We start from the raw sequence: 26,516 nt of genomic DNA on the forward strand, positions 1-26,516 counted from the left end.
GGGCGTTAGGAATACTTTTCCCAGCTTCTGCCGCATCTACCAGTACTTCTGCTCTTCTCTCTTTGAGGTCTTCCTTGATCGCATCTCTGCACTGCTTTGCGAGCTCGGACATTAGCTTGCGGTTGCCTGAGGCATGCGCCAAACCACACTGGAGAATTAGCTCAAGAGTTTTTGAAGATAGGCGAATTTTTGTGGCTATCTCTCTCTTGGCGTTCCTCGCACATTCATGGAGGTGCTGAACCAGTCGATCGTGTTCCTCGTCAATGTTGTCAACAATGGCATCTTCCCATGTTGCCGCAATAGTACCAAAGGGTTCCCAGTTGGTGGTCATTCCGGGAGTTCTCTTTTTGAACTTTGCAGCCCTTTCTCCCCGCTCTGTGAAGTAGAATTTTGCAAGAAGGAGACGGTGGTCCGATCCTGTTTGAAATTTTGGGACAACAGCGACATCAGTCAGGCAAAACTGTCGATTGAATATGATGTGGTCTATTTCGTTGTGGAATCGTCCACTGGGAGACTCCCATGTCCATCGTTTAGATTCTGCCTTCTGGAACTCTGAGTTACCATGAATGGTCTTGGTCGACATGATGAACTCAGACAGTCTCTCACCCTGTTCGTTCCATTCTAGGCCATGGGTCCCGATGTGAAGTTCTTCAGCTGATCTTCTCGGTCCTATCTTGGCATTAAAATCACCCACAATGATCTTGTAGAAGGTGTGGTCTTCTTTATAGAACTTCTCTAGCTCCATGTAGAACTTCTCGATTTCTCTTTCATCATAATGAGATGTTGGTGTGTAGACAACGAAGATAGAAACTGCAGGCAGTGAGCCACATCTATTCAAATGTAAACGTCCGATTCGGGTTGTTAGGCATTCGAATGAATCAATGCTCTTGGCCAAGTTTGTGTTGACAAGGACACCAACGCCTCCAACACCTCTTTTATCACATATTCCGAGGAACAATTCTTCTCCAGTGTCGAAAACGGCATGGTGAGATTCGTGCCTTCTTGTCTCGGTCAGACCAATGATGTCATACTTGATCATTCGCGCTTGTACCATCAGGTCCTCGATGGATGCATCTGATGCTAGTGTACGTGCATTGAAAGTACAGATGATCATTTTTGTCTTCCTTCGTTGTGGCAACCTACGTCGGCCTTGAGATTTTGTCGGCCTCTCCTTTCTCATCCTTCTCAGTGCTGCCATGTCGGTGAAGCCTTCAGGATCAGGTGAATGAGACCAGTTGTAGTTACTGGTTTTGGCATATCGAATACACAACGGATAGCTTGCCAGGCTCTTCTGTGCAGGCGGAATACTCTCTTTCATTTAAAAAAACAAATTAATTGTTATGCAAAGACTGCTTGAGATATAAAAGCAAACAAATTGGATCCACACCATACTGCTGTTGCTTTAACAGGAAGTCTAATGATATTGTTTAGTTAAGTTATTATGTACTAAATACCTAAAAAAATAAATAAATAAAAAACAAATTAATGTAGCACCATGAGATACAATTACAGATTTACAAACTTTCGTGATTACATTTCAGTCATATATGATTGAGTAGTCATCCCTCCACCAGTGCTCATTCTCCACCACAAATGTTCCCAGTATCCCTCCCTCTAACCTCCATCCCCCTCCTGCCTCTGTGGCAGGCACATTTCTTTTTACTTTCTCTCTCCTTTTGGGTGTTATGATTCGCAACACGGGTACTAAGTGGCCATCATGTTGGATCCATAATCTACTTTCAGCACACATCTACAATCCTGAATGAGCCCTCAAACCGTCATTCACTTGATAGTTCCTTCTCTATCTCAGCTGTCTTTTCCACCAGCACGTGAGGCTGGTTTCCAAACCATGGAGTAAACTTCCTGGCCCATATCTCTACTATCCTTGAGTGTTAGTCTCCCATTATTACTTTATATTTCACAAATTAGTGCAGTCATTTGATGTCTGTCCCTCCCTCTCTGACTCATTTCAGTTAGCATGACACTTTCCATGTTATTCCACTTATATGCAAATTTTATGATTTCATCTTTTATGATAGCTGCATACTGTTCCATTGTGTAGATGTACCAGGATTTCTTGAACCAGTTATCTGTTCTCAGGCATTCGAGTATCTTCCAGATTCTGGCTATTGTAAATAGTGCTGCAATGAACATACAAGTACAGATACCATTTCTACTGTACTTTTTTGTGTATCTGGGATATATTCCCAGAAGTGGTATTGCTGGGTCAAATGGGAGCTCAATTTCTAATTTTTTGAGAAATTTCCATATTGTTTTCCAAAAGTGCTGAACCAGTCAGCATGCCCACAAGCAGTGAAGGGGAGTTCCCACATCCATGTCAACACCAGTTGCTTTTGTTCTTTTGAATGTGGGCCAGTCTCTGTGGTGTGAGATGATATCTCATTGTTGTTTTAATCTACATCTCCCTGATGATTAGTGATGAAGAGCATTTTTACATGTGCCTTTTGGTCATTTGGATTTCTTCTTGAGAAAGTTTCTGTTCATTTCATCACTCCATTTTCTGATAGGATTGAATGTTTTCTTCCTGTAGAGTTCAACGAGTGCCTTGTATGTCCTTGATAGTAACCATTTTTCAGATGGGTATTGAGTGAATATCCTTTCTTATTCTGTATACTGTCTTTGTGTTCTGGTCACTGGTTCTTTTGAGGTACATAAGTGTCTTAGTTTAAAATAGTCTCATTTGTTTATCCTTGTTTCCACTTACTTGGTCAGTAGCGTTTTGTCTTTGAAAATACCTTTAGCTTCAATGTCGTCGAGGGTTTTGCTGACCTTGTCTTCAGTGTACCTTATGGATTCCGGTCTGATGTTGAAGCCATTAATTCACTTTGATCTGACTCTAATGCATAATGTTAGGTTGAGGTCTGAGCCCATTTTTTTTTTGCATGTAGCTGTCCAGTTTTACTAGCACCATTTGTCAAAGAAACTTTCCTTGCTTCACTTCACATTTCTTGCTCCCTTACCAAAGATAGATGATCATATATTTGAGGGTGTGTGTAAGGATATTCAACCCTGTTCCACTGGTCTGTGGCTCTGCCTTTACCATTCTGTTTTAATTATTACCACTTTCTAGTACAGTTTGAGGTTGGGGAAGGTGATGCTTCCCATCTTCTTCATCCCAAGGTAAAGGTAAAGGCCCTCCCGTTGATCATAGATTTGCTCGAGCGGGCCCAGTAACGTCTCCATTGGAGTCTTTGTTGTTACTGTGTCTGGCATATCCAATACTCTCGGTAGCTTGCCGGGCTCTCCTAGAGGGGTGGAGGAATCGAACTCGGGTCAACCATGTTGGCCGCTTGTAAGGCGAACGCCCTACCCGCTGTGCTATCGCTTCATCCCAATAATTGTTTTATATATTCATGGGAGTTTGTTGTTCTATTTGAATTTCAGGAAGCTGAGTGTGATAATCTCTGGATCCTGGCCGTTGTTGGGGTTACACGGCAGTTGGTGAGTGTAACTGTCTAGCTACTGGCAGGTCCAGTCCCTGGCAAACTCCCCGTGGTATACCCAATATGCCAAATACCAGTAACAATGATGGGTCTCATTCTCCTAACCCTGAAAGAGCCTTGAATATGGCACTTTAAAAAAAAAATCTCAGGGCTAGGATGAAGGAGACCTTACTGGGGCCTGCTCGAGGCAATCGACGAACAACAGGATGGTCGTGATCGTGATCGTGATTTGAATTTCAGGAGTGTTTGGTCAATTTCTTTGAAGAATGTCATGGGATCGCATTTGATAGGGATCTCATTGAATCAGTATAATGATTTGGGGATTATTGCCATTTTGAATTAATTCTTCTGATCCATGAGCAGCAAATATGTTTCCATTTCCTTGTGTCATCTTTTATTTCTTAAAATAGCATTTTGTAGTTAAGCTGATTCCAAGGTATTTGATTTTCTGAGGCATAATTGTGAAAGGCATAGTGTTTTTTCTTTTAAAATATATATATATTTTTTTTCTTTAAAGTAGTTCACAATAGTTCATTACAGATAATATTTAAACACTAATCCCACCACTACACCCTTCCACCACATAAAATGGAAGTTTGTGAAGTTTGTTGTATTTCATTCTGGAGCCATTTAAGGCTGTAGATAAGAGAATACAAGCACATATGTTAAAACCAAACAAATATTAAAACCAAACACTATAAGTAAGTGATATTGAGTGTAAGAGCTCCAGGAAATTATGTGTTGTTCTCTTCCAGGATCTTTTGTTGATAGTCTCTGGATCTTGGACATTGATGAGATTACATGGAGCCAGGGTCAGTTGTGGGTGTGACTTCCAAGCTACCTGAAAACTGCGGAGCTGGTGGGAAGAGGCCCAGTCTTGATCTGAGAAGTCTTGGAGATCTCAGTCACAGGTTCCCACATACCTGTGCTTTTCTGTCGGTCCCCTTTGGGTGAGGCTTGTCCCCTTATGGGTGAAGTTTGTCCAAGCGTACGGAGACTGGCTTTGAGCATTGTGGCAGTTGGGTTCTGGAGGTTTTCAGCTGCCAGGGTTATGCTTGGGGTGAAGAGGGAAACTCAACCCGCCTTCCTCCCAAGTACCACCATAAGACTCTCTGATGTAGGGTCAGGACATTCTGCCACATTGCTTCATTCATATCACTTTCTTCTCTCATTATTTCTATATAGAAAAGCCATCAACTTTTGGGTATTGATTTTATAGCCTGCGACTTTATTATACAAGTGTATTGTTTCTAGGAGATTTTTGATAGAGGCTTTAGGATTATCTAGCACTGTAGCACTGTCCTCCCATTGTTCATCGATTTTCTTGACCAGATACCAGTAACGTCTCACAACAAATTATGAGACTTGTTACTATTTTTCGCATATGGAATACGTCACAGGTAGCTTGCCAGGCTTTGTTGTGTGGGTGAGATACTCTCGGTAGCTTGCTGGGCTCTCTGAGAGGGATGGAAGAATCGAACCCCGGTCAGCTGCATGCAAGGCAAATGTCCTACCACTGTGCTATCGTTCCATCCTAGGGTTGTCTAAATATAGTAAAATATCATGCGCATATAGTGAGAAAATAAACTCTTCCTTTCCTATCTGGATTCTCTTAATATCTTTTTCTTGCCTAACCACTAATGCAAGTAATTCTGGTATTGTATTAAATAGAAGTGGTGAGAGTGGGCATACTTGTCTTGTCCCTGATTTTAGAGAGAAGGCTCTTAGATTTTTCTCCATTGGGAATAATGCTTTCTATAAGCTTGTGATAGATGGCTTTCACTAGATTGAGGAACGTTCCTTCAATACCCATTTTGGTGAGTTTTCATCATAATCGGGTGTTGGATTTTGCCAAAGGTTTTCTCTGCAACTGTTGATTTAATCATGTGGTTTTTATATTTTCTTTTATTCATGTGATGGATTATGTTGATTGACATGAAGTTTTGCATCCCTGGGATGAATTTCACTTGGTCTTGCTATATGATCTTTTTGATGAGTTATTGGATTATGTTTTGTAATATTTTCTTGAGGATATTTTCATCCATGTTCATCAGGGATATTGGCCTGTAATTTTCTGTTTTGGTGGTGTCCCTTTTTGCTTTTGGTATTAGGGAGATATGTGCCTCATAGAAACTGGGAGTGTTTCTATTTCTTCAATTTCCTGGAAAAAAACTGAAAAGAACTGACAATAGGTCCTCTTTAAATGTTTGCAAGAATTTTCTAGTAAATCCATCTGGACCTGAACTTTTGTTTGTGGGGAAACTTTTGATTACAGTTTCAATTTCCTTGATAGTAATAGGTCTATTCAGGTATTCCGAATCTTCTTGTTTCAGCCTCGGGAGCTTTTAGGAATCCAGGAATTTATCCATTTCTTCTAGGTTCTCTTGTTTCATGGCATACAGATTTTCAAAGTAATCTCTGAGGATCTTTTGAATTTCTTTGGTTTCTGTTGTGATGTCCCCCTTTTCATTTCTGATTCGGTTTGTTAGGGTTGTCTCTCTCTCTTTCTTTCCTTGTGAACTTTGCTAGTGTTTCATTAATTTTTTTTATTTTCTCAAAAAAACAGATCTTGGTTTCATTGTTCTTTCAGACTGTTTTTTTTTTTTTGGTTTCCATGTCATTAATTTCTGCTCTAAGTTTTATTATTTATTTCCTTCTGCCTGGTTTAGGCTCCTTTTGTTGGTCCCTTTCTAAGATTTTTGGCTGTGCAGTCAAATTATATATGTGGGCCCTTTTTGCCTTCCTGAGAAATGCTCTCTACTATAAATTTGCCCCTTACTACTGCTTTAGCCGTGTCCCACAGGTTTGGTAGCTCATGTCTTCATTCTCATTTGTTTCCAACTATTCTTTGATTTCTACCTTGATTTCTTCCATGACACACTCATTGCTGAACCTTGAGTTCTTTAATTTCCAGGTGTTTGATTTGATTCTCCTCATCTATGTGTGATTAACATCTATGTTCAGTGTATCATGGTCTGAAAAGATAGTCGATACAACTTCTTCTTCCTGAATTTATTGAGGTGTGTTTTGTGACCCAGCTTGTGGTCCATCTTGGGAAATGCTCCATGTGCACTGGAAAAGAGTGTGTATTCAGTTTTGGGGGAATGAAAAGTCCCATATACATCTACTAGCTCTCTCTCTTCTATTTCTTCCTTCAAGGTCAGTATGTACTTGCTGAGTTTTAATCTTGCTGATCTATCCAGAGGTGATAAGGTGGTGCTAAAGTCTCCAACTACTGTTGTGTTGCTACCAATGTCCTCCTTGACGTCTATTAGCAGTTTTTTTTTTAAAGTATTTAGCTGGTCCCCCATGGGGTGCATATGTGTTTGGGAGTGTGATTTCTTCCTGCTGTACACATACCTTGATTATGAAAAAATGGACTTCGTTGTCCCTTCTAATCTTTTTCAGCCTGAAATCTATGTTGTCCAATACTAGTATGGACACCCTGCTTTTTTTGAGGGAGTTGTTTGTTTGCAGGACTGTTTTCTATTCTTTGACTTTGAATCTGTGTTTGCTCTGACTGTTCAGACGTGTTTCTTGTAGGGAACAGAATGTTGGGATAATCTGGATAATTTTTTAATCCATTTTGCTACTCTGTGTCTCTTAACTGGTACATTTAGACTATTGACATTGAGACAGATTATGGTCATGAAGTTTTGTGCCATCTTTCTGTAGAGGTTTTTTGTGCTTGTAGGGTTTTTTCTTGTCTTACAGTAGCCACTTTATAGCCCCTTTATAGCCCCTTTAGTCCTTCTTTCAAGATTGGTTTTGAGTCTATGAAGTTCCTGAGCTGTTGTTTATTCATGAAATAGTGTATCATTCCTTCATGCTTGAGTGAAAGTTTAGGCAGATAAAGTTTTCATAGTGAGGTGTTCATTTCATTGTTTCTTCACTATATCCCGCCACTGTCTTTGGTCTAGGAAGGTTTCTCTGATTAGTCTGCTGCAAATCTAAGAGGTGCTCCTTTGTATGTGATTTCCTTCTTTGACCTTGCTTCTTGCAGTATTGTGTCTCTGTCTGTGGAATCCATCATTCTGACTATGATATGTCTCTACAGTAATAGAATAGTAGTAAGAATTTAAAATTAATTCTCACCATTGGTCAGATAAATAAGACAAAATAAATCAACAAATAAATAGACTTAAATGAGCTGGTAAACCTGATGGACTAAATAGATAGTTATATGATTCTCAAAAAACATTACATTTCTTTTAGATCACAATACTATAAAAGTAGAAAATAACCACTCAGAAGAATCTTGAGAAAAAAATCAAAATTTCACCTTCCAAAGACTAGAAAGAATGTTACTGAAAAGCCACTGTGTCAACAAGGAAATGAAAAAAATTAAAATTTTTGAATGAAACAAAAATGAACTATGAACTATCAGATAATACCAGCACAGCATAATCAGAAGAATTTTTTAAGCAATATTCCCTTATATCAAGAGAAAAAAATGTTCAAATAAGCTATTCCAAGGTGGGGTGGGGGATGGAAAGATAGAAAGCATTTTACTTCCTAGTTTAAACTATACCCAAACTCAAAGTAATCAAACTGTTGTACTTCAGAGTCTCTGAAGATGAAATAGAATTAAGAGTTAATAGACAAAACTTTACTTTTATGAACTGATAACATTCTACAAAGAAGCCCAGAACACAAAATTGTGAAGGAGACTTCTTTAATGAATGTTCTGAAAAAGTTGCTAGCCACATGTAAAACATTAAAATAAGATCACCTTCTCACACCCTGCAAAAAAGTTAACTCAAAACTTCTTAGATAATATACCTAAATCCATAACTGAAAAAAATATAGACACTCGTATTATATGGACTTTGGTGGTGTCTTCTGTGATATAATTCTGAAAGTAAACTGAAAGTTAAAACAAATGGAATAAAATCTAATTTAAAAGTTCCTGATTGTAAAATTATCTCTATAAAAAAGCCCAAAATTGAGTATATTTCAAAACCATACATGCACCATTATATACATTAAATTATATATATAAATATATATACATATAAAGAATATAAAATGAAAATCTCAACAAGAGCAAGAAAAAGTAGCTCAATCAAAAATAAGGATAGTGGCTGATAAGACATCGCTCCAAAGAAGACATACATAAAAAAAATTTTAAAAAGAACAGAGAAGACATACAAATGATCAATAGGCATAATAAAAAATAGCATCACTGATTATTAGGGAAACACAAATCAAAATTATTTATGAGATACTATATCACACTAGTTAGGCTCTTCCTACTTTTAAATTAAATAAATAAATAAATAAGCAAGTGCCAGTGAGGATGTACCGCAAAATAACTTCTCTGTTATTGACTGTTGGTGGGATTCATTTCTGAAACAATTAAAGAATGCTAATATGCCACAGCAGTTCTGTATCTAGGTATTTTATTACCAGACACAAAAACACTAATATAAAATAATATATGCACACCTATATTTATTTAAGTGTGTTTTACAACTCAAGACTGATTACAACCCAAATTGCTCAATAGCAGTTGAATGGATAAATATAATGTGGTGTCTATACGTCTATACACAGTGGAACACTACTTAGATTTAAAATGAACTGTTGATTTTTTTATACGAAGGCATGAAATAGAAGGGGCCATGCTAAACAAAATCACGATCATAACCATCCTGTTATTCATCGATTGTCTCGAGCAGGCCCCAGTAATGTCTCCTTTGTCCTAGCCCTGAGATTTTTTTTTAAAGTGCCATATTCAAGGCTGTTTCAGGGTTAGGAGAATGAGACCCATCATTGTTACTGGTATTTGGCATATTGGGTACTCCATGGGGAGCTTGCCAGACTCTGCCTTGTGGGCAGGTTACATTCGGTAGCCTGCCAGTTTGTCCAAAGTAGGAATGAGATAATAAAAAGTCATTATAAAATGTCACACAGCCGCGAATGCTTCCGGGAGCTGGGTTTTATAGTCTCTGGGTCTTGGCCGTTGATGGGATTACATGGTGCCAGGGGGCCAGTTGGTGGTTGTGACCCCCGCCTACTGGAATTTGGAGGATCTGGGTGGAGGATGCTCAGCCCCGATCCGAGTAGGCTTGGAGATCTAAGCCCCGGGACTCGCATGCCTTTGTCCCTCTGCCAGTACCTTCACGTGTGCGGAGAGTGGTCTCAGCATGGTGGTGGCTGGTTCTGGAGGTCTTCGGCTGCCGGAGCCCTGGTCGGGGTGGGGAGGGAAACTCAACCCACTCTGCTCCAAGGGGCCCTGGCGAGGACAACCAGGCGTGGGGGCAGAAGACTCTAAACAAAATAAGTCAGAATAAAAAACACCAAACAGATGATCTCATGTACAGGTAGTATAAAAATAAAGTAAGAGGATAGACAACGTTCATTGAAAACAAGCATTAGGTTCTATATTAAGTAATCTAATAAGGGAGTGAAAAGAAGGATCCTATGGGATCTATTCCATTGGGAAAGGGTTATTGGTATTTGTTGATGGGTGGTGTATAATAGCATTGATCACTAAAATAAAAATATTTATATTCTACTGAACATCTTCATAACCTTATCACGATTATTAATAATAAAATACAGGAAGCAAGAAATTAGGTGCAGATATTGAATCAAAAGAAATAAAGTTTGTTGTGAGGGAGAACATAATTTTGCATAGCATTTATTCAAAATAGCAAGGAGATTCCTTACAAAAATACCAAATCTGTATAATCTAGGGATATCACTCCAAGGCATTAATTAAAAGAGATTTGAAAACACTATTTTGAAATTATGTTTTATTCCTATGCTCAGAGCAACATTACTAATAGTTCTCCAAACTCACATACAAAGGGTAATTAGAATTTTAAAAAATCTAAAATATGTTCAATGCAATACTACTCTGTTATCAATAAGCACGATACTGTACCTTTTAATAACAAAATGAATTGAACTTGGGGCTGGAGAGATAGCACAGCGGGTAGAGCGTTTGCCTTGCATGCGGCCGACCCGGGTTCAATTCCCAGCATCCCATATGGTCCCCTGAGCACTGCCAGGGGTAATTCCTGAATGCAAAGCCAGGAGTAACCCCTGTGCATCGCCAGGTGTGACTCAAAAAACAAAACAAAAAAAAATTAATTGAACTTGAATTGACTCTGCTAAGTGAAGTAAATCAGAAATTAAAAGAAAATTACCAGATAGTTTTACTGATATGTTTGAAACAAACAAATTAAATTAAATAAAATTTCAAAAAATATTAAGTGTAGGACTTGGGGAAATTCACCTGGTTAAAGGAGGAAAAGAAGATGGTTCAATGGGAAAGTGTTCAATTGATATATGAATGGTTTGGGTAGTGGAGTGACAATGGAACTTTGGTGATAGTTGCAGTGAGTTTTACAAAAACATATAGGTACTCATAAATTCTATGGTTTGTCAGATCTAGTGATATCATTAAAAATGGATTAGGGGCTGGAGCCAGTGTACTGCAGAAAGGGTGCTTGCTGACCCAGGTTCAATCCCTGGCTATTTATGATCCCCCAATCATGTCCAGAAAGGATCACTGAACAAAGAACCAGAGTAAGCCATGAACACTCTTTGGTGTGGTCCAAAAAGTAAAAATAAATAAATAAAAATGGATTAACATAATTCAGCATGTTACCAGTTTAAAAAACTATGCACTTTGAAGTAGACTAGAAAAGTCGCTTAGCAAAATTCAACTTCAAAAAATAATGAAATTATAAACATTTATGGCCACAAAAATCTGAATCAGCTTAATAAAGCACTTTTATGAAAATGTTGCTTCTTCATACTTCATGTAAAAGACTGAAAGCTTTTCCTCTAAAATAAGTAACAAACCAAGATCACAGCTCTCATTTTTTCTACCTACTCTGGTACTCTAAGTACATTCAATAATCATTATATTCAATAGAGAAGAAAAATTTATAAAAGATGTGCAATTTGAAAGTAAATACATGTATTAACTCAAAACTAAATTTACTTTAATGAACAAGTTGAATAAAATATTACATAGTTATGAAATTATTGAGTCTGGCGCCTTAGACCACTCGGCCATCCTGACACTGGAACAATAGCACAGTGGTAGGGCGTTTGCCTCGCACACGGCTGGCCTGGCTGACCCAGGTTCGATTCCTTCGCCCCTCTTGGAGATCCTGGCAAGCTGCCAAGGGTATCTCGCCCGCCCAACAAAGATGCCAAACAGTAACAAAAAAGTCTCACAATGAATGAAATTATTATAGCCAGTTCCCAAGATAGAAGGTCAATACAAGAATTATACTTCTGTGTATTGGTAGACAACAGAGGGAAATTTTGATATTTATAATACCAGAACACAGAACACGAGGATTGGCAAAAACATATACTTTTGTACGCAGCTGGCTGGACTTGATTTCTGGCACCCTGTATCATCCACCAAGTCCCACCATGAGTGATCCCTGAGCAAATAGCCAGGAGTAAGCCCTGAGCACAATTGGATGTGACCCAAATCAAACCAAACAAAAACAAAAATAAACAACACACACAAATACAAAATACCAAGAAATAGTTTAAAATCTGTGAAATAGGTATACGTATAAACACACAGATAAAAATTAAGTCACTTATGAAAAATTATAGAACAAAATAGCACAGTAGCACTGTCCTCTCATTGTTCATGGATTTGCTCGAGCAGGCACCAATATCATCTCCGTTGTGAGACTTGTTGTTACTGTTTTTGGCATATTGAATATTGCATGGGGAGCTTGCCAGGCTCTACCGTGTGGGTGGGATACTATTGGTAGCTTGCCTGGCTCTCCGAGAGGGATGGTGGAATTGAACCTGGGTCAGCCGCATGAAAGGCAAACACCCTACTCGCTGTGTTATGGCTCCAGCCCAAAATAAATGGGAACATATCATATTGATAGATTCCAAATACTGTTAAAATTCTTTCAAATTTTATCTATACTATTAATATGATTTTAATGCAAATCTCAAATTTTTAGAAAATTAACAATACTTTTCTAAAATAAAATTTTTAAGTTCAAAACTAGGAACAAGATATTTTGAAACAGAAGAAAAATATAAATGATTTACACTACTGGATTTTAAGTATTACAAGATGAGTTAATCAGCAACATGTGGTATTGGCACAATAGTATGAAATAGGGGTTATTAAAACAGTCCATGAAATCCAGATACATATTCACTTACTTTTAGTTAATTTCTTATAAAGTTGTTAGTGTAATTTAATAGAATAATGACACTGTACACTAAATGATGGGCTGGAGCGATAGCACAGCAGATAAGGCATTTGCCTTGCATGCGGCCAACCCGGGTTCGATTCCTTCACCCCTCTTGGAGAGATACCGAGAGTATCTCGCCCACATGGCAAAGCCTGGCAAGTTCCCTCTGATGTATTTGATATGTCAAAAACAGTAACAAGTCTTACAATTTGTTGTGAGACGTTACTGGTGCCCACTCAAGCAAATCGGTGAACTGCGGTAGGACAGTGTTACACAGTGATACAGAAAATGAATGTACATGATAAACGATACAGAAAAATGAAACAGTAAATGATACAGAAAAAATGTCCAACACATAAGAAAAAATAAACTTTGCCCCAAATCATACCAGGCATTAATATAAATTTGAAATATATTCAAGACTTAAATGTCTAAAATTATCAAACTTTTTGCTATGAAATATAGGAGGGAAATTTATTGAAATAGGCAAATAATTTTATATAGGACACAAGATAATAAATAAATTATATGTAGCACTGTCCTACCGTTCATCGATTTGCTCAAACGGGCACCAGTAACGTTTCACAACAAATTGTGAGACTTGTTACTGTGTTTGGCATATCGAATACATCATGGGTAGCTTGCCAGGCTCTCTGAGAGGAGCGGAGGAATCGAACTCGGGTCGGCCATCTTGGCTGCATGCAAGGCAAATGCCCTACCCACTGTGCTATTGCTCCAGTCCAAATTATATGTTATACTTTAAAATTTGAAATGTTTCACATTTGAACCATTTAAGAAAATTGAAGTATAAGGTAAATACTAGGAAATGCCTTCAAATCATGCTTGATAAAGTACTTGCATTCATATGTAGAATATATGCTACTTAAGGTATGGAACAACTCACTGGAAATTGGCAACCATTTGAGCAAAATTGTAAGAAACGAGATGTGGTTGGCAAAAAGGTGTATAAAAGGGTATTTGATAGGCTCAATTATTACAAAACACAAAACACCTGCTAAACTAAAATAATAATAATGATGATGGGGAAGGGAAACTGGGAACAATGTTCGTGGGAAATGTAGATTAATGAAGTAAGGATGTTATATAATTGGAACCCAATCGTGAACAATCTTGTAACTGTCACTGTCACTGTCCTCCTGTTGTTCATCGATTTGCTCGAGCGGGCCCAGTAATGTCTCCATTGGAGACTTTGTTGTTACTGTGTTTGGCATATCGAATACGTCACGGGGAGCTTGCCAGGCTCTGCCATGCGGGCGAGATACTCTCGGGAGCTTGCCGGGCTCTCCGAGAGGGGCGGAGGAATCGAACTCGGGTCGGCCATGTTGGCTGCATGCAAGGCAAACGCCCTACCACTGTGCTATTGTTGGGCTGCTCCATGTGCATTCTTGTAACTGTATCTAACTATAATTCAATGAAGTAAAATAATAATAATGACAAATGAAATAATAATAAATTTATAAGTACAAGATATTACAAAGGTGTTAAAGAACTAACATTCTCATGCATTGTCGTTAAGAATGATAAAAGCATTTGGTAAAATAATTTACTAATTTCATAAAAGTCAAACCTACTCTTACCGTATACCAATATTACCTGTTTTGAGTGGTCAAGATGAATTATACTGTTCCCTTCATATGAATTACTTGTGGTATCTTTGGGAATTTACAGAATTTATCATTTTATGTGCACAGCCAGCCCAGCCGAGCAGGCTCGAGTGATAGCACAGTGGTAGGGCATTTGCCTTGCGTGCAGCCGGCCCGGCCAAGCCCGGTTCAATTCCTCCACCCCTCTCGGAGAGCCTGGTAAGCTACCGAGAGTATCTGGCCCACATGGCCAAACCTGGCAAGCTAGCCGTGGCATGTTCAATATGCCAAACACAAAAACAAGTCTCACGATAGAGACGTTACTGGGCCTGCTCGAGAAAATCAATGAATAATGGGAGGACCACCATGACCATCTTTTCATGTGCCTGTGTCCAGAGATTATACAAATTTGGTATCTTAAAATAATAATAATTATTATCATTAAGCAGCACTGTAGCACTGTCCTCCCATTGTTCGATTTGCTCAAGTGGGCACTATTAACGTCTCCATTGTGAGACTTGTTGTTACTGTTTTTGACTTATCAAATACGCCATGAGGTGCTTGCCGGACTCTGTAGTGCAGGCAGGATACTCTTGGTAGCTTGCCTGGCTCTCCAAGAGGGATGGAGGAATTGAACCCAGGTTGGCCGCATGCAAGGCAAACGCCCTATTTGTTGTCCTATCACTCCAGCAATATTAAGTGGCATTATTATTAAAATAGTACTCCTTACCTATGAATATGTATTCATGTATCTGGGTTTCATGATCTGAGTCTTACAAAATCAAAAGAAAACTTTTGACTGATGGAGCTCTTAATTGGAAATCACTCCAAATAACACCGTAACATGCCCTACTGTCCTCCTGATAAAATTCCCATTTCATACAGTAGCTTTTCATTTACTAGATGACACTAGAACACAATCTTAGATAGAATTTTTCTATTGGATAAATATGAAGAAATTAAGACATGAAGATATGAACTTATATGAGTAAATATTTAAATTGACTGTTCTGGATTCTATATAGGTGTGTTCTCTCATTGGAAATCTTGCATTGAATGTTAATACAATGTAGTTCTAGGTCAAATGACAAAATATCTTTGTATTACCTGTATTTTGGAAGTATTGATGCTACTGTTCTGCTCCATTAGTAGGGATAATTGCTATATGCTATTGAATCTCTTTGAAAGCTATTAGCTTCAATTGAATGCTAAATGCATTTTGCTTCAAATAATAGGTCTATTTGGCAGTGAAATGAGTTATCAACAGCAAGTCCTGGGATCTTCAATAAATCATTAAAACAAATATGAATCCTCATCATATGCGTCAGGTAGTTAAGAAAAAGTCTAACAAGAGAGCAAGTCATCAGAATGGAAATTATTTTAGGGATAAAATGAGATCAGGATTAAAAAAAATTTTATTCATAATTATCAACAAGAAATTATTTAGTTCAAAAGTAAAACAGAGAAATGGGGCTTCTCATTACAAATCACTCCCATTCAATAAAAATACAAAAAGAAATTATTTTATCTAGGCCATTGCAACTATATAATAATTTATGCAAATTTCAATTTCAGTACAACAATAAACCCACTCCTAAAAGAACATAAATCTATTAACATATAAATTAAAAAATACATACTTGTCCCATGCTTTTATGAATCCTCTATTCATAATTATATAAAATGAAATCTTTTTCATTTGGAAATGCTATTATTCTTGAATGGCAGTCCTATGAAAGAACTGCTGTTTATAGTTGCATTATTTTTTATCTTGTGTTACTGATTTTTTATTTTCCTACTCACTTCATCTATCTTTTTTGCTGGACCTTACACATAAGTTTAATACCAATGCTTAGAACTGGTGCAGATGAAGCAGAAGCAATAGCGGTGGGCCTCTGTGATCGTTCATGATTCCCAAGTTCTTCAATATTTTCAAGAATTAAAAAATTTAATAATAAAGATGCCCAAACTCAGAGTTGGATAGTGGAAAAGTTTATTAGAAAGTAGGAGAGGAAAGAAAAGTAGCTCGGCAAGTGGGACTGTTGGGGAGGGAAACTGTGAACTCCTCTCTTTTGGCCAGCGGGAACTAAGGCTTCCTCTTTCAGAAGTAGGCATACTCTTCTGTGATTTCTTCCTACAGTAAACTTTGTAACTGTGACTGAAAAAGAATGATTATCAATAATTTATATTTTACAATTATGGTCACTGTCACTGTCCTCTCATTGTTCATCTATTTATCAATTTTGCTCGAGAGGGCCCAGTGACATTGTGAGACTTGTTACTGTGTTTGGCATATTGAATACATCACGGGTAGCTTGCTAGGCTTTGCAGTGCAGGAGAGATACTCTCAGTGGCTTGCCCGTCTCTCCGAGAAGGGTGGAGGAATCAAACTCGAGTCGGCCAAGTCGGCCGTGTGCAAGGCAAACGCCCTACCCGCTGTGTTATCGCTCCAGCCCATTTTACAATTAAAATAATGATAAAATAAAAAATATATTAAGAAAAACACTTTTTAATGATCCAGAGATTCTAATTATCATACATAACCTGCCAGTTTTAGGGTTTTAATCAAATATTGTTTGTGATTTGTTGTAAGTATGTTTACTGTCAGTTATTGCTACTAAGATATACGATGTTTATTATAGGCTTTTAAAAACTAAAAACACTTAATCAAATACAGTATCAAGGACAGTTTTTGAGTCTTCTTTCACACTCTACTTTGGGGCTACTTTCTTTATGTTATTTATTGTCCTTTTCCTTTCATTCTTCCATTACTCTGCTTTAACTTCTTCCTCTAATGCATAGATATATGAATGTAGTTAAAGATGTGAAGTAGAGACTTCCCTCATTGAGCACCTCAGTGTAGCACTGTGTTTCTTTGTTCTGTTAACCTTCCCCTGTTGTAAAAAACTAAGCACGTGGGAGGGTTGTGTGTTCAAGGGCTCTCTTGATGGCTCTGTCTCACCGCCCTCGTTCAGTGCCCTAGAGCTGCTGTGTGTGGCCTGGATTGGGACAGCTGTTGGTCAAGGGCAGATGAAGGAAGAGATGAGGGCCAGGCTGGTTGATTTTAGTAGCTGTTTATTACAATCCTCTCTTCATTCACTCATGTCTCTCCCTGCCTCTCTCTCCAACTCCCCTATTTCTCTAGGCTGACCCTGCCCCCAGTCAGGTAGCCAAATCAACATAAGAAAGCCCTCTCTGAGGGCCCAACAAGTTCAAAGGGAACACCACCTAAAAGACATACCAAAGCCCTTCCTGACTGCCCAAGGGCAAAATACTTCCTAAGGTGTTTTCCTCTTCTCTTCAGTCCAATAACTATCAACATATCAATACTAGCTATTTTTTGAATGGAAGCAGTAAGAGATAACATTGAGACTTGTAGGGCAGCTCAACTAGGAACATCTTGCCACAGACTCAGACTATAGAGCTCAGGCCAGATTAATCATCCTAACCCTAGCATGGTCCAAATCTAGTTATTACTTTTTGGATCATGAAAGCATTTGTCCATGACCAAGCTCTTAATTTATAGTTAAGCATTATGGCTCTTTGGCCAGGCCCATCTTGATGCCAGGGTAGCACATAGCTTACCTGCTTGCCCTGGTTCCATCCAGTCCCTTGTTGGGACCATGCTTTTGTGGGCGCTAGGAAGTGAGGGCAACTGAGGCTTAAGTTGAGAAAGCAGATGCCAAGTAATGAAATATCACTGAGAGGCACATTACAAAAGCATGTCTTCTTGAGTCCATACAAAAAGGGCATTACTCTGAATAAACTATACAAAGAACTTACAGAGAAGAGAAAAACAATATTTACAAGTCAACAGAGCACAAAGAAAGAAGCTACAAATAAACACAGAGGAATGTGAGCACTGTGATGGGAGCCACCCAATAAACCTAAACTACCTGAGGCTATGCAGAAAGGACAGAACAGTGTCCTATACCCTGTATTTATATGATCCCCTGTAATCCTACTCAAAGGTAAGTAATTTGATGTCTTTTTTGTTTATTTCCAGCCTGAATAAGTTTTCATCAACATTCAAAGTGTAGTGTGCTTATCAGTCTTGCTGACATATTAAGGCTTTTGATCATTGAGAAGATACAAAAAAGGATCTGGTCTGACTTTTTTTTTTTTAACTTCCTTCAGCAACGCATTTCTCTTTCTTTGCTCCAAGCTGACAGATTCTTGTTAGATCTTTGCTAAACCTAATAGTATGTGCTTAAAGAATTTTGCTGAGAAGATATAGAATCCCTCAATCTGCAGCCCACCCAAACTAATGAAGTTCTTCTCTGGGGAGATTCTAATAAGCTTGAATTAGACTTTTATCAAATTATTAACTACTGTGGTACATCTCTTCTTACCAGTTTCTGATTATTATGAACCCAGCAATCATTAGTGTATACTTGCATCTGTAAGCACCTAAAGATTTGGTAGCTGGTGTTTAATGGGTTAAAAATATCACGGTTTTAAAGTCAGCTTTCTGTTTTACTATAAAGGTAAGTGCACTCACCAACTCCTTTTACCTATTATATTTATTGGTTCTAATTCAAAACTGTGACTAACTAAATATGAACTGAAATAAAATTTTAGCAAATATTTAGTTGTTGGTATCTAATCCTCAAGTCTACCTTATTCTGCTGCAAGAATCTATAATAGTGATCCTGGTAGCATGCATTAGTGCAGAAGAGCTATAAATAAAAGAAAGGCAGCTGTCCTAGAGACTTGCTTCTATTTGTAGTAGATTATATGAAAGCTTTGTTTTAATCCACAGAAGTTTTAAAGTTGTTTCTCATAATAGTAGCACATAGAATATTCTGAGTAACACAGTATTTACTCTAGGATATTGGGGTAAAAACAAAGCATACCCAGTGGAATAAAAGTCACAGCTAAAAATATATAAATGGCAAATAGAAACAAAACTTTCATATCTGGGAAAGAAAACAAATTAAATCATTAGGGATCTGGATATATAACAAAGATAAACTAATGGAGTTGATGAAATCATTGAAGAGATTTGGGTACAGCAAAACTTCAAGCAAGGCAATACATCCCCTTGAAAAAGGAATCAAGGTAGGAACAACTCAATTAGTAAAACTGACTCAGTATGAATCAGAAGTTATTAAGTTCCTCCTGATTCTCAGCATCTTATTACAACTCTCTTGTTAGAATGGTTAATAGGACCCAGCACTAAGGGCTGTAAGGACATACCACAGGAAGCCAAAGAGTTGTTACGATGTAAATCATGATGAAGAAGCCATGTTGGAGGAAATGTCCATTTGATGACAGCATATATCATCTTGATTAAAATGCCATTATGAACTTCTCCTTCTGTGACAAACAGCTTGAATTCGAAGACACTTTCATCCACATCCATATGTCTTAGGGTTGCTCTGCCAAGATGTCTTTTTGCCATTTGCTCAGTCTATAGAATGCCAAACTCTCAGGTGAAAAGTAAAAAAAAAAAAAAAAGAAAAAAAAAAGGAAAGCAGCCAGTATTTCTAAACATCCAGATGTTTGGCACTTAATAAGTTAAATATCTGGATAGATGACAATGTTTCTCACTTTTCATCTGGCTCTTTGGCATCACATAACATGAACATCGTGTGGATGCTCAGGACTCAGAAAACAAAGAATGTCACAGCAAATCAGCACTTTCCCCCAAGAGTGTTAGAAGACATTAGCTTTGTGAAAGGGTTAGAAGACATTTATTGTAACTTAGAATTGTAGAATCTATACAAGTAAATAAACAATGGGAACTCTTGTAAACATTGTTGTTTGATATCAAAGAAGATTAATCTATCTTTATTTAGAAGTGTAAATGAGGTGCAGCAATAATTCCTCTCATTCAGACCATGGGAAAATAAAATGAAAAATATGTTGTTAATAGTTTGTTTCACTATAATAGAAGAGATATGAAAAAGTTTAGTAATAGTCAGGTGGTAGATAAAATAGTAATGCTTCCTTATTTCTGCATAAAATTTCTAATATGTTGGTATTCCTATTATACTTATGAAAGTGTAGAGCAATTGAGTGACATTTATAATTTTATATCATTTAGTTCCTTTAAAAAATTAAAGAGAATGTGTTTGCTCATTGCAGCACTCTTTACAATAGCCAGAAACTGGAATAAACCTGAGTGCCCAAAGAACAATTGACTGGTTAAAGAAACTTTGGTACATCTACACAATGGAGTACTATGTAGCTCTTAGAAAAGATGAAGTCATGAAATTTACATACAAGTGGTGCAACATGGAAAGTATCATGCTAAGTGAAATGAGTCAGAAAGAGAGGGATAGACATAGAAAGATTGCATTCTTCTGGGGGATATAAAGTAACAAAATATGAGATTAATGCCCAAGAATAGCTGAGATCAGCACCAGGAGGATTACTCCATAGCTTAGAGGCCAGCCGGGCATTCTAGGGGAAAGGGCAGCTCAGATAGAGAAGGGAGCACCGAATAAAGGGTGTTTGGAGGATCCTCCCAGGAGGGGAGATGCATGTTGAAAGTAGACTATGGACTGAACATGTTTGCCACTCAATGCCTCTTTTGCAGACCACAATACCCAAAAGGAGAGAGAGAACAAAAGGGAATGCCCTGCCACAGAGGCAGGGTGGGACTAGGGGGTTGGGGGTGGGAAGAATACTGGGATCCATGGTGATGGAAAATGGGCACTGGTGGAGGGATGGGCATTTGATCATTGTATAATCGAAACCCAAGCACAAAAATTTGTAAGTCTACAACTGTACCTCATGGAGTTTCACTAATAACAGTTTTTAAAAAAAAATGTAGAGCCTGGCAAGCTACCGAGAGTATTCGATATGCCAGACACAGTAACAACAAAATCTCCAATGGAGACGTTACTGGGCCTGCTCGAGCAAATCGACGATCAACGGGAGGGCCTTTACCTTTACCTTACCTTATTTGTTAATAAATAAAATAATTAAAATTTTATTTTCAAAGATACAATAGCAATAGGGAGAATGTTTTGATACCACAAACTCTAAATATATAAACATCAAATATGTAATTAATATCTTAGTATTTTTAGAGGTTTTTATTTTATATGGAATGGTAATCAGGGCTAGCTGCAACATTTATGGAATTAGAGCAAGTGTAGGAGTGAGCAGGAGCAGAATTAAAGAGGTCTGATGAGAAATATTTCTGCCTATGGTCAATTGACTTTTAATATCCGTAGGTGGAGATATTATGCGTTTTGCTCAAATTTGAAGACAAACAAATATTTTGGGACTTCGTATAGGTGAAATAAAAATCAAGAGTTCTATTACTGGTTCTGAAAATTATCTTTTATTCTGAATTTTACTTTATCTCTAAGATCTTAATAGTATACTCATTCATATCCCCTTTTAATGCTGCTATGATTATAAAGTCTTGTTATAAGTTATATGATATAGTATCATTATTAGCCAGCCTTGACTGATAGACCTTGAATAGAAGCATAAAAATTTTCTTGTATGGAAGCGTAATAAACCATGCAATGCCCTTTGCCATAATTTAGTATGTTAGTCTAGGGTGACCAGTAAAGTGTCATACAATTCTGTTGTTTGCTTTGATTTGGTGACTAAATATTTGTTACAGAAAAAGCTAATAGGTTGTTTCCTGAATGTGAGTTAGTAACTACATCATTCTTTATACTTATTCTTTTTGGTTGCAATGGAATATATCTCTAAAGGAGAAATTTAGGATACTTTTGTGACCTAACACAAGAACTCTATCACTTGCTCTTGGATTCCTGCAACACTGAGTTATTTCACAGCCTATAATAATTTCACAATTTTACCTCCTCATGTTTCTGTTAAAAGATGTGGACTTTCTTTGATGTGATATGCAATCTTGCTTTTTGCACCCCAACCTTTATTCCATAAATTTATGTCATTTTTTGATTTGTAGCTGCAAAAAAAATAAATCTTACTCCCACTAGCAACTTTGAAAAGCAAAATTGTAACTGAAAGGAAATAAAAGGTTTATTATCAAAACAAAAAGCTTATTTTGTCATCTAGAAAAAATGAAAGATTAAGACACTTGGAGATTTATTCTGAGGTTTCTTTTTGCGAGTTTAGAGGAAACTCAAAAACAATAAGCTATGGGGACATTGGTGGAGGGAGATTGACACTGGTGGGGAGACTGATATTAGAACATTGTGTGATTGAATTTCTATTATGACTAACTTTGTAAATCATGGTGTTTAGTAAAATAAAAAGTAAACTATGCGCACCATATAATTTAAATAATTTATTTATTGAGGCCTCTACTTGGAATTCTCAGCCAAGAAGGCCAATGACTCAATATGAGAGTGGGAGGATGTTGGGCAGCCTGGGCCACATGGTGTTGAGAGCAACCCAAGCATCTCAGGGTTGCCTCTGTTCCTACTGGAGACAATGTGATACTGTATATTGACATGGGGTCAGTGCATTCAAAGCATGTGCCTTAACCCGTATACTATCTCTCTACCAACTCTGAAAATTGTCTAATTCCTGAAAAGTTTCATGGTATTTGTTGTAGTATTGTTCATTTCATTGGAGTCACTTTAAATATTCTGTAAAAGTTTCCTGAGAAATTTGGCTTTTCTATACCCATGTTATCTTGTTGTCTGAAGACCCTGGACAAGTTCCTCTGCTTGGACAGAAACTCGTTTATTGATGACCTTCATTGTCATTTATAATCCTGCTCAATTATTCTTCAGGAGACCACTTTGATTGTGTAGTTTACACACAATCACAATCTTCAGGAGACCACTTTGATTGTGTAGTTTACCACTTTGATTGTGAGAGGAAATGGCACTTAACAAACTTAAGACCTGGAGAGTTGTTAATAACATAAACATCATCACCAAAACACCTCTATATTCCTCAGATTCATGTGGAATAGGGCTGGAGTGATAGCACAGTGGTAGGGAGTTTGCCTTGCGTGCAGCCAGCCTGGTCGAGCCAGGTTCGATTCCTCTGCCCCTCTCAGAGAGCCTGTCAAGCTACCGAGAGTATTCAATATGCCAAACACAGTAACAAGAAGTCTCACAATGGAGATGTTACTGAGCTCGCTCGAGCAAACCGATGAACAGCAAATCGATGAACAATGGGAGGACAGTGACAGTGACAGTGACATGTGGAATACAAGAAAAAAAGAAATAGAAGACTTCCTTTAGGAGAATAAGTTTTTTGTTAGCATTTTTGTTTATTCATTTTACAAAATAGTGTATAATACAAACTTAATGCTGGTCATTGACTCAATTTGTGACATATAGCCTTTAAACTAGCATTTTTATAATGAAAGAACCCTGTACACAGAAAATCACCACCATTTAAAAGTAAAAAAATCAATTATTCGGCTTAATGGTCCATAATCTCTCATTTCAATTCCTCTTCTTCTCTCCCTCCTCTCACATAAAATTATTTACCTCAGGGGCCAGAATTACAGCACAACAAGTAAAGCCTTGCATTTGGATGACCCAGGTTATTTACCCCATACATCTCCCAGGCCTATCAATTGTGATGGAGTGATCCCTGAGTCCGGAGCCAGGAATAAGCCCTGAATATAGAAGCGCAGCAGGTATGGAAAAAATACAAACACACACACACACACACACACACACACACACACAAACACATATACACAATAACTCAAACTATTTAACTCAAAACATATGTTCTATGTAAATATTATAGTGAACGAAGAAAGCTTCAACCCCAATGAAGATTTTGACCAAATTATTTAAAGAACATTAGATGTTAGGGCTGGAGCGATAGCACAGAGGTAGGGCGTTTGCCTTGCAAGCAGCCAACATGGCCGACCCAAGTTCGATTCTTCCACCCCTCTCAGAGAGCCCAGCAAGCTACCGAGAGTATCTCGCCCGCACGGCAGAGCCTGGCAAGCTCCCCGTGACGTATTCGATATGCCAAACACAGTAACAACAAAGTCTCCAATGGAGACATTACTGGGCCCGCTCGAGCAAATCGATGAACAACGGGAGGGCCTTTACCTTATCTTACCTTAGGTGTTGTGAAAAACTCCACCAGGGTAGAAAGTCCTTCACATGGCCTTGGCAAAAGACTCTTTTACCCAGAGTCTCAGGCATCTTGAAAAAAGTGGTCTCTAAAACCAGATTTGCAAAACATAAGCTCACATAGTCTTACCCAAGGATTAAGCAACACCCCTCTATTCATGGGGTGCAACTTTTCCTCTTAAGTTTATGACATATCCCAAAATTAGGTGTTTAATTCCATCATTTTATTTAATAGAGTTCTCTTTTGTCATTCTTATTTCATATTTTCCAAATAAATCTATAAAAGGATTACTGAACTCATACAAGATAGAAGAGGAGAGTTTGTCAGAACAAACTTAAAATTTGCTGCCAGTTGTTCTTAAATTAAAAGATGTTATATTCTTAGAAACCTATATGTAAACAGCCTTACAATCTCAAAACAAAAATATTTAGAGGAACATATAAGAAAAGGAAAATGGAACCTGATCACCACCAAAACAAACAAAAACACACAAATGTAAACAATAAAAAATTAAAAATAAAAATAATAAACAAAAATAAGAGAAAAAGTTAAAAATAAGACACAAATGTTGAGTAACAAAGAAAGAGGAAAAAAGAAGAGCAAAACAAGAAAGAAATAAAAAGTGCACATAAATTTGCAATAAATTATATCACTATAATAGTCACCTAAACTCAGCTATCATATAAGACAATGTTAGAATAAATTAGAAGAAAAATTTTATCTACATTTGTTAACGGGAAATCCACTTGAGTTTCAACTAGAAATAAAGGCTCCATGGAAAAAGATGAAAAAGTAGCATGCAGAAACAGTTAAAGTAAGGATTGGTAATTCATATATAGGATAAAATATGTGTTAGACTAAAATGTTAATAAAAGATCAAGACAGACCTAATATAATGATGAAGGGAGCAACATATATTTACCAAATAAAAAAAATCAAGATATGTACATATAGAAACTATAACAGACCTAAAGAGAGACACAGCATTAACACAGATTATTAATAGACTTTTAACACTCCATTCACACAAAAGATCCACAAGACAGAGAATTAACATGGAAACAAAAGCCTTAAATGAGGTAATAAACCTGAACTCTCTTGAATGTCAAAGCAGACATTCTTTTGAACTTATATACTACTCCTTTTGAGGATACACCACATGCTGAGACCAAAAGAAAAAGAGAATTAATTAATGATTATAATAATCATTAAGTATCTTTTCAAATAACTATACTATAAAACAAGAAATCAGTCACAAAGAGTTGAAAAAAATCTCAAATAAAATAATATACAACAAATCACTAGACTAACAAGGTAATAAAAGATGGAACTAAAGTGATAGTACAGTGGGCAAGTCATTGGTTTGCATTTGGCTTACCTAAGTAATCAGCTATTGGCATCCCATATGGTTTCCCAAGCACCACCAGGAAAAAGTCCTGAATGCAGGGCTAGGAGTAACTCTTGAGCTCTGTTGGGTGTGATCCCCAAAACATAATAATAATAATAATAATAATAATAATAATAATAATAGCAATAATGTAGCATTGTAGCACTGTCCTCCTCCTGTTGTTCATCGATTTGCTCAAGCAGGCACAAGTAACGTCTCCATCATGAGACTTGTTGTTACTGTTTTTGGCATATCGAATATGTCATGGGGAGCTTGCCAAACTCTGTGGTGTGAGTGGGATACTATCAGTAGTTAGCCGGGCTCTCCAAGAGGAACAGAGGAATCGAACCTGGGTCGGCCGTGTGCAAGGTAAATGCCCTACCCACTGTGCTATCACTCCAGCCCAATAGTAGTAATAATAATAATAATAAAAAAATCACTGTCCTCCCTTTGTTCTTCGATTTTCTCAAGCAGGTCAGTAACGTCTCTATCATGAGTCCTGAGCATTACTGTGCTGGGTGTGCATTCTCACTCTCTCCAACCAAGAAAACGTTGTGCGTCGAGGAAAAGAAATTAAAACCATCACTATTTACAGATGACATCATCAGACACATAGAAAATCCCCAAAACTCTACTAAAAAGCTATTAAAAACAATAAAACAGTGAAAGTGCAGGTTACAAAATAAATATATAAATATGGACTAAATTTTTATATTCAAACAAAAAAGAGAAAAAATAAGTCTCAGTTACAATTTACGCAGTCTATATCTTTAATTATTCTAATTTTATAATTGAGAACCCATTTCTAATATAATCTTTGTGCTGATTAATGTTACTAAATTTACCAATG

This window comes from Sorex fumeus, unplaced genomic scaffold (assembly GCF_029834395.1).
Source record: "Sorex fumeus unplaced genomic scaffold, SorFum_2.1 ptg000038l, whole genome shotgun sequence".
In the NCBI taxonomy this organism is placed as follows: Eukaryota; Metazoa; Chordata; class Mammalia; order Eulipotyphla; family Soricidae; genus Sorex; species Sorex fumeus.